The sequence below is a fragment of the Triticum aestivum genome, chromosome 7B, assembly GCF_018294505.1.
Source record: "Triticum aestivum cultivar Chinese Spring chromosome 7B, IWGSC CS RefSeq v2.1, whole genome shotgun sequence".
Lineage (NCBI taxonomy): Eukaryota > Viridiplantae > Streptophyta > Magnoliopsida > Poales > Poaceae > Triticum > Triticum aestivum.
In genome coordinates, this window is record NC_057813.1 from 128,105,227 (window position 1) to 128,114,139 (window position 8,913).

The window sequence follows — 8,913 nt, forward strand, 5'->3', positions numbered from 1 at the left end:
GCTACGGGTGAGAATGTATCATCGTAGTCAACCCCTTGAACTTGTTGATAACCCTTAGCGACAAGTCGAGCCTTATAGATGGTAATTACCATCCGTGTCCGTCTTCTTCTTAAAGATCCATTTATTTTCTATCGCTCGCCGATCATCGGGCAAGTCTGTCAAAGTCCATACTTTGTTTTCATACATGGATCCTATCTCGGATTGCATGGCTTCAAGCCATTTATTGGAATCTAGGCCCGCCATCGCTTCTTCATAGTTCGAAGGTTCACCGTTGTCTAACAACATGATTTCCAGGACAGGGTTGCCATACCATTCTGGTGTGGAGCGTGTCCTTGTGGACCTTCGGAGTTCAGTAGCAACTTGATCCTAAGTACCTTGATCATCATCATTAACTTCCTCTCTATCCGGTGCAGGCACCACAGAAACATTTTCTTGAGCTGCGCTACTTTCTGGTTCAAGAGGCAATACTTCATCAAGTTCTACTTTACTCCCACTTACTTCTCTCTAAAGAAACTCTTTCTCCAGAAAGGACCCGTTCTTGGCAACAAAGATCTTGCCTTCGGATCTGAGGTAGAAGGTATACCCAATGGTTTCCTTAGGGTATCCTATGAAGACGCATTTTTCCGACTTGGGTTTGAGCTTTTCAGGTTGAAGTTTCTTGACATAAGCATCGCATCCCCAAACTTTTAGAAACGACAACTTAGGTTTCTTCCCAAATCATAATTCATATGGTGTCGTCTCAACGGATTTAGACGGTGCCCTATTTAAAGTGAATGTAGCTGTCTCTAGAGCGTATCCCCAAAATGATAGCGGTAAATCGGTGAGTGACATCATAGATCGCAACATATCCAATAGAGTGCGATTACGATGTTCGGACACACCATTACGCTGAGGTGTTCCAGGCGGCATGAGTTGTGAAACGATTCCACATTTCCTTAAGTGCGCACCAAATTCGTGACTTAAATATTCTCCCCCACGATCTAATCGTAAGAACTTTATCTTTCGGTCACGTTGATTCTCAACCTCACTCTGAAATTCCTTGAACTTTTCAAAGGTCTCAGACTTGTGTTTCATCAAGTAGACATACCCATATCTACTCAAGTCGTCAGTGAGAGTGAGAACATAACAATAGCCTCCGCGAGCTTCAACGCTCATTGGACCGCACACATCAATATGTATGATTTCCAATAAGTTGGTTGCTCGCTCCATTGTTCCGGAGAACGGAGTCTTGGTCATTTTGCCCATGAGGCATGGTTCACATGTGTCAAATGATTCGTAATCAAGAGACTCCAAAAGTCCATCAGCATGGAGCTTCTTCATGCGTTTGACACCAATGTGACCAAGGCGGCAGTGCCACAAGTATGTGGGACTATCGTTATCAACCTTACATCTTTTGGTATTCACACTATGAATATGTGTAACATCACGTTCGAGATTCATTAAGAATAAACCATTGACCAGCGGGGCATGACCATAAAACATATCTCTCATATAAATAGAACAACCATTATTCTCGGATTTAAATGAGTAGCCATCTCGTATTAAACGAGATCCAGATACAATGTTCATGCTCAAAGCTGACACTAAATAATAATTATTGAGGTTTAAAACTAATGTCGTAGGTAAATGTAGAGGTAGCGTGCCGACGGCGATCACATCGACCTTGGAACCATTCCCGACGCGCATCATCACCTTGTCCTTCGCCAGTCTCCGCTTGTTCCGCTGCTCCTATTTTGAGTTATAAATATGAGCAACCGCACCGGTATCAAATACCCAGGAGCTACTACGAGTACTAGTAAGGTACACATCAATTACATATATATCACATATACCTTTGGTGTTGCCGGCCTTTTTGTCTGTTAAGTACTTGGGGCAGTTCCGCTTCCAGTGTCCGCTTCCCTTGCAATAAAAGCACTCAGTCTCAGGTTTGGTTCCATGCTTTGGCTTCTTCCCGGCAACTGGCTTACCGGGCGCGGCAACTCCCTTGCCGTCCTTCTTGAAGTTCTTCTTACCCTTGCCTTCCTTGAAACTAGTGGTTTTATTGACCATCAACACTTGATGTTCCTTTTTGATCTCCACCTCCGCTGATTTCAGCATTGAATATACCTCAGGGATGGTTTTCACCATCCCCTGCATATTGAAGTTCATCACAAAGCTCCTGTAGCTAGGTGGGAGCAACTGGAGGATTCTGTCGACCACCGCGTCATCCGGGAGATTAACTCCTAGTTGAGATAAGCGGTTGTGCAACCCAGACATTTTGAGTATGTGCTCGCTGACAGAACCATTCTCCTCCATCTTACAACTGTAGAACTTGTCGGAGACTTCATATCTCTCGACCCAGGCATGAGCTTGGAAAACCATTTTCAGCTCTTGGAACATCTCATATGCTCCGTGTTGCTCAAAATGCTTTTGGAGCCCCAGTTCTAAGCTGTAAAGCATGCCGCACTGAACCAGGGAGTAATCATCACTACGCGACTGCCAAGCGTTCATAACGTCTTGAGTTGCTGGGAAAACGGGTGCTTCACCTAGCGGTGCATCTAGGACATATGCTTTCTTGGCAGCTATGAGGATGATCCTCAAGTTCCGGACCCAGTCCGTATAGTTGCTGCTATCGTCTTTCAGCTTGGTTTTCTCTAGGAACGCGTTGAAGTTGAGGGCAACATTAGCGTGGGCCATTTGATCTACAAGACATATTGCAAAGATTTTAGACTAAGTTCATGATAATTAAGTTCATCTAATCAAATTATATAATGAACTCCCACTCAGATAGACATCCCTCTAGTCATCTAAGTGATCCATGATCCGAGTTAACTAGGCCATGTCCGATCATCACGTGAGACGGACTAGTCATCATCGGTGAACATCTTCATGTTGATCGTATCTTCTATACGACTCATGTTCGACCTTTCAGTCTCTTGTGTTCCGAGGCCATCTCTGTACATGCTAGGTTCGTCAAGTCAACGTAAGTGTTTTTGCATGTGTAAATCTGTCTTACACCCGTGTATGTGAACGTTAGAATCTATCAAGCCCGATCATCACGTGGTGCTTCGAAACAATGAACTTTCGCAACAGCGCACAGTTAGGGGGAACACTTTCTTGAAATTATTATGAGGGATCATCTTATTTACTACCGTCGTTCTAAGCAAATAAGATGCAAAAACATGATAAACATCATATGCAATCAAATAGTGACATGATATGGCCAATATCATTTTGCTCCTTTTGATCTCCATCTTCGGGGCGCCATGATCATCATCGTCACCGGCATGACACCATGATCTCCATCATTGTGTCTTCATGAAGTTGTCACGCCAACGATTACTTCTACTTCTATGGCTAACATGTATAGCAATAAAGTAAAGTAATTACATGGCGTTATTCAATGACACGAAGGTCATACAAAAAATAAAGACAACTCCTATGGCTCTTGCCGGTTGTCATACTCATCGACGTGCAAGTCGTGATTCCTATTACAAGAACATGATCAATCTCATATATCACATATATTTCATTCATCACATCCTCTTGGCCATATCACATCACAAGGCATATGCTGCAAAAACAAGTTAGATGTCCTTTAATTGTTGTTGCATGTTTTTACGTGGCTGCTATAGGTTTCTAGCAAGAACATTTCTTACCTACGCCAAAACCACAACGTGATATGCCAATTTATATTTACCCTTCATAAGGACCCTTCTCATCGAATCTGATCGGACTAAAGTGGGAGAGATAGACACCCGCTAGCCACCTTGTGCAACTAGTGCATGTAAGTCAGTGGAACCTGTCTCACGTAAGCGTACATGTAAGGTCGGTCCGGGCCGCTTCATCCCACGATGCCACCGAAACAAGATAAGACTAGTAGTGGCATGTAAATTGACAAAATCGACGCCCACAACAATCTTGTGTTCTACTCGTGCATAGAAACTACGCATAGACCTAGCTCATGATGCCACTGTTGGGGAATGTTGCAGAAAATAAAAAAATTCTACACATCGCCAAGATCAATCTATGGAGTCATCTAGCAACGAGGGAGACGAGTGCATCTACATACCCTTGTAGATCGCGAGCGGAAGCGTTCAAGAGAACGGGGTTGATGGAGTCGTACTCGTCGTGATCCAAATCACCGATGATCCTAGCGCCGAACGGACGGCACCTCCATGTTCAACACACGTATGGTTGGGGAAGACGTCTCCTCCTTCTTGATCCAGCAAGGGGGAAGGAGAGGTTGATGGAGATCCAACAGCACGACGGCGTGGTGGTGGAAGCAGCGGGGATCTCGGCAGGGCTTCGCCAAGCTCAGCGAGAGGGAGAGGTGTTACGGAGGGAGAGGGAGGCGCCAGGGGCTTGGGTGCGCAGCCCTCCCTCCCTCTCTTTATATAGGGACCATGGGGGGGCGCCGCCCCCTAGAGATCCAATCTCGAGGGGGGGGCAAGGGGGGGACTTGCCCCCCAAGTCAGGTGGGGCGCCCCCACCCCTAGGGTTTCCAACCCTAGGCGCAGGGGGAGGCCCAAGGGGGGCGCACCAGCCCACCAGGGGCCCCTTCCCACTTCAGCCCATGGGGCCCTCCGGGATAGGTGGCCCCACCCGGTGGACCCCCGGGACCCTTCCGGTGGTCCCGGTACAATACCGGTGACCCCCGAAACTTTCCCGGTGGCCCAAACTGGACTTCCTATATACAAATCTTCACCTCCGGACCATTCCGGAACTCCTCGTGACGTCCGGGATCTCATCCGGGACTTCGAACAACTTTCGGGTTATCGCATACTAATATCTCTACAACCCTAGCGTCACCGAACCTTAAGTGTGTAGACCCTACGGGTTCGGGAGACACGCGGGCATGACCGAGACGACTCTCCGGCCAATAACCAACAGCGGGATATGGATACCCATGTTGGCTCCCACATGCTCCTCGATGATCTCATCAGATGAACCACGATGTCGAGGATTCAAGTAATCCCGTATACAATTCCCTTTGTCAATCGGTACTTTACTTGCCCGAGATTCGATCAACGGTATCCCAATACCTCGTTCAATCTCGTTACCGGCAAGTCACTTTACTCGTACCGTAATGCATGATCCCGTGACCAACCACTTGGTCACATTGAGCTCATTATGATTGAAAGTGCTAGTTATCGACTAGAGGGGGGGGGGGGTGAATAGGCGATTTTTAGGAAAGTCTTCAAAACATGGAAGTTTCGAAGACAAACGATAGAAACAGCCTAATTGATATGCAGCGGAAGATAAACTACAACAAGCAAGCCATAATCAAGTATGCAATAGCATTAACGTTTGAAGATTAATAGCAGCTAGGTAGTAGGATCAGGATGGAAGATAGTATGAAGCTAATCAACAATAGTAGTCAAGCAATGAAGTCAATCGGATAAAACAATAAGCAATGACTTCACGAAGACAAACTCAAAGTAAAGGAGGGAAGAGATAGAATCAGTTGCTTGTTGAGGACACAAGATTTGTTGGACCAGTTCCAGTTGCTGTGACAACTATACGTCTGGTTAGGGAGGCTGAGATATAACTCAGAAGACCGTGTCTTCACCTTATTCCCCTTGAGCTAAGGTCACTTAGTCCTCGCCCAATCACTCTGGTAAGTCTTCAAGGGAGACTTCCAAACCTTCACAGACTTCGTTCACTCGGCAATCCACAATGACTCTTGGATGCTCAGAACGCGACGCCTAACCGGCTGGAGGATACACAGTCCTCAAGTGTAATAAGTCTTCAGGTCACACAGACAGAAAGACTTCAGTGATGCCTAACACTCTTTGGCTTTGGGTGTTTGGGCTTTGTCCTCGCAAGGATTTCTCTCTCTCAAATGCTTCGAGGTGGGTTGCTCTCAAACGACAAAAGCCGTATACAAACTCTGAGCAGCCACCAAATTATGGTGTAGGAGGTGGGCTATTTATAGCCACCAGGCAACCCGACCTGATTTGTCCAAAATGACCCTGGGTCACTAAGGAACTGACACGTGTTCCAATGCTCAGATTTCAAACACACACGGCAACTTTACTTGGGCTACAAGAAAAGCTGACTCATCCAACTCTGGATAAGATTTGCTCACATTGTCTTTGCTCGAAGATATAGGGATTTGGGTTGAGCATCACTTCAGTCACTCTGACTTAGTTCACTTGGACCCCACTTAACAGTACGGTGGTTCCTATGACTCAACAAAGAAGAAAGGAAACGACGAAACCACACAGTCTTCGCGCTCCATTGTCTTCACATAATGTCTTCTCATGTCATAGTCTTCAATATGAATATCTTCTCATACCACCGTTGTCTTCAATGTCTTCATACATTTTTAGGGGTCATCTCCGGTAGGTAAACCGAATCAATGAGGGACACTACCTGCGTTATCCTGCAATTCTCACAAACGCATTAGTCCCTCAACCAACTTTGACGTCAATACTCCAAAACCAACTAGGGGTGGCACTAGATGCACTTACAATGATGATGCATTACCGAGTGGACCCAGAGATACCTCTCCGTCATACGGAGTGACAAATCCCAGTCTCGATTCGTGTCAACCCAACAGACACTTTCGGAGATACCCGTAGTATACCTTTATAGCCACCCAGTTACATTGTGACGTTTGGTACACTCAAAGCACTCTTACGGTATCCGGGAGTTACACGATCTCATGGTCTAAGGAAATGATACTTGACATTAGAAAATCTCTAGCAAACGAACTACACGATCTTGTGCTATGCTTAGGATTGGGTCTTGTCCATCACATCATTCTCCCAATGATGTGATCCCGTTATCAATGACATCCAATGTCCATGGTTAGGAAACCGTAACCATCCATTGATAAACGAGCTAGTCAACTAGAGGCTCACTAGGGACATATTATGGTCTATGTATTCACACATGTATTACGATTTCCGGATAACACAATTATAGCAAGAACAATATACAATTATCATGAACAAGGAAATATAATAATAACCATTTTATTATTGCCTCTAGGGCATATTTCCAACAGTAGGGTATTTAAGATCCATACCATTTTTTGTCCAGGAGTGACGGATGTCTTGTTCATCTCACAAACATAATACTTGATGTCAGGGTTGTTGAACCAATGTAACCGCTCAAGTCATTTGAGCTCGCACGGGGAAATCTCCAATTCGCCTGCATAGACACACTCATATCTGAAGACGTCGAAACTACCTAGATGTGGTCCTATATGTTTAGCATTTGATCTTTAGTACAAGGTTAGAAAAATATCAATAAACATGATAATTGGGGACGAGCATGAGAATTGAAGGTTATAGGCCATATCTGAAGACGTCGAAACTACCCAGATGTGGTCCTATAGATATCACTAAAAGTATAGAGCTGATATAGATATAACTGAACTCTGCTTAACACATCTATAGGTCATGAGACAGTCGTAAACAAAATAGGTGAAGCGTGCAAATGATCTTGGTCACTAGCAACGACATGTAACCGATGTACGGAAAGAGCCTGAGTTGGGAAATGTATTGGAAGGAGTATTCTAAATTTCTAATGAGCGAGGTACTTGAACATATTGGATGTGTCACAGAAGGCTTGTTCTCTTAATTTTTTTGAAGTAAAATGTGGCAGGACAAAAATAACGAAAACCTCGAAGAAAATGAAAAAAATGAAACAGAATAATACAACAATAAATGTTGCCAATGCAGCATGAAGATATCAGTTATTCAACCAAAAACAATTTAAAGGGGAACTAACTGAAGCGGCGTTCGGTGCCCGGGCTCTGAGTCCGGGCATGAACAGTAAATCGTAAAAACTTTAAAATAAATTCAAAAAATTCAAAATAATATTGCGATGCAAGTTGCTCAGATGCGTTATACTCGTGCAAAATTCCGTGAAGTTTGTACATTCGAGTAGCTCGTGGCAAAAAAAAGGGTCTGTGAGAGACATTTGAAAACAGCACTGTTCATGGCCGAATTTGTCCTTTTTAACGCGCGCTCCTCGGATGTCCAAACTTCGCCAAATTTTGTACGAACATCACGCACATGAACAACTTGCTTGCAAAAAATAATCGTATTTTTTTTTCTGTTTTCTATTTTTAAGCACTATACTGTTCACCGGGCTCACCTGAGCCCGGGCACCGAAGTGGATATTCGGGAACTAACAAAGTAACCAAATAAAGAATAAACTTGTAGATTTGGGAATCCTACAATAGTGTAGAGAACACTTAATATTTATGGAATTAAGGAGAACCAACCAATAAATAGAGTAGAAGCTGTGAGGAGGCAAAGAACCAACCAACAAAATAAACAATACAAACGTAGTAACTCCATCAACATACATATATATGCACAAATAATTCTAATGCTTCTTGAAGATCCTGACGTCCTTCTAGCGAGACTCCATGCAGCTGGAGTCGTGGTTCTGTGCGTACACACCAAACTTGAAGTAGTGCGAGTCCCCGCCGCGGCCCTGGACGTGCAGCTTCTGCTCGCCGTCGATGTACACGGTGAGCGTCGACGCCTCCACATCGTGGACCACGTTCAGTCGGAACCATCTGTCATAGATGGAGTCCTCCACGAGCTGCCGGTCGTAGTACCGCAGCGCGCCATCGTAGACATGCAGCATGAGCGTGGTGGCCGTCTCGCCGGCGCCGAACACCTGCATGATAGACACCCCCGTGGTGCCGGAGGGGACGTAACCATAGCCCTCGAACTGCCACACGCCGGAGCTGTAGTCGTAGCCCTGCAAGTAGAAGAAGATCAGTAAGATCAGTAGACCTTAATTACACCCAAACGAAGTACAACTAATGATGTGGTAAACTTACTGCCATCCTGATCTCAGTTCTTGGGCTGGTATGGCTCTGGCGGGCATGGGGCTTGTCGGAGGCGAGCACCCAGAGCTTCCGCACGGTGCCGTCGAAGCTGTAGCGTGCGCCACTCGCCTCGT

General features: G+C 45.2%; 1 pseudogene; it reads right to left on the minus strand.

Annotated features, from left to right (window-relative positions):
• Positions 1-8,325: 8,325 nt before the first annotated feature.
• Positions 8,326-8,913, minus strand: part of LOC123157760 (citrate-binding protein-like) — a 1,197-nt pseudogene continuing 609 nt past the window's right edge.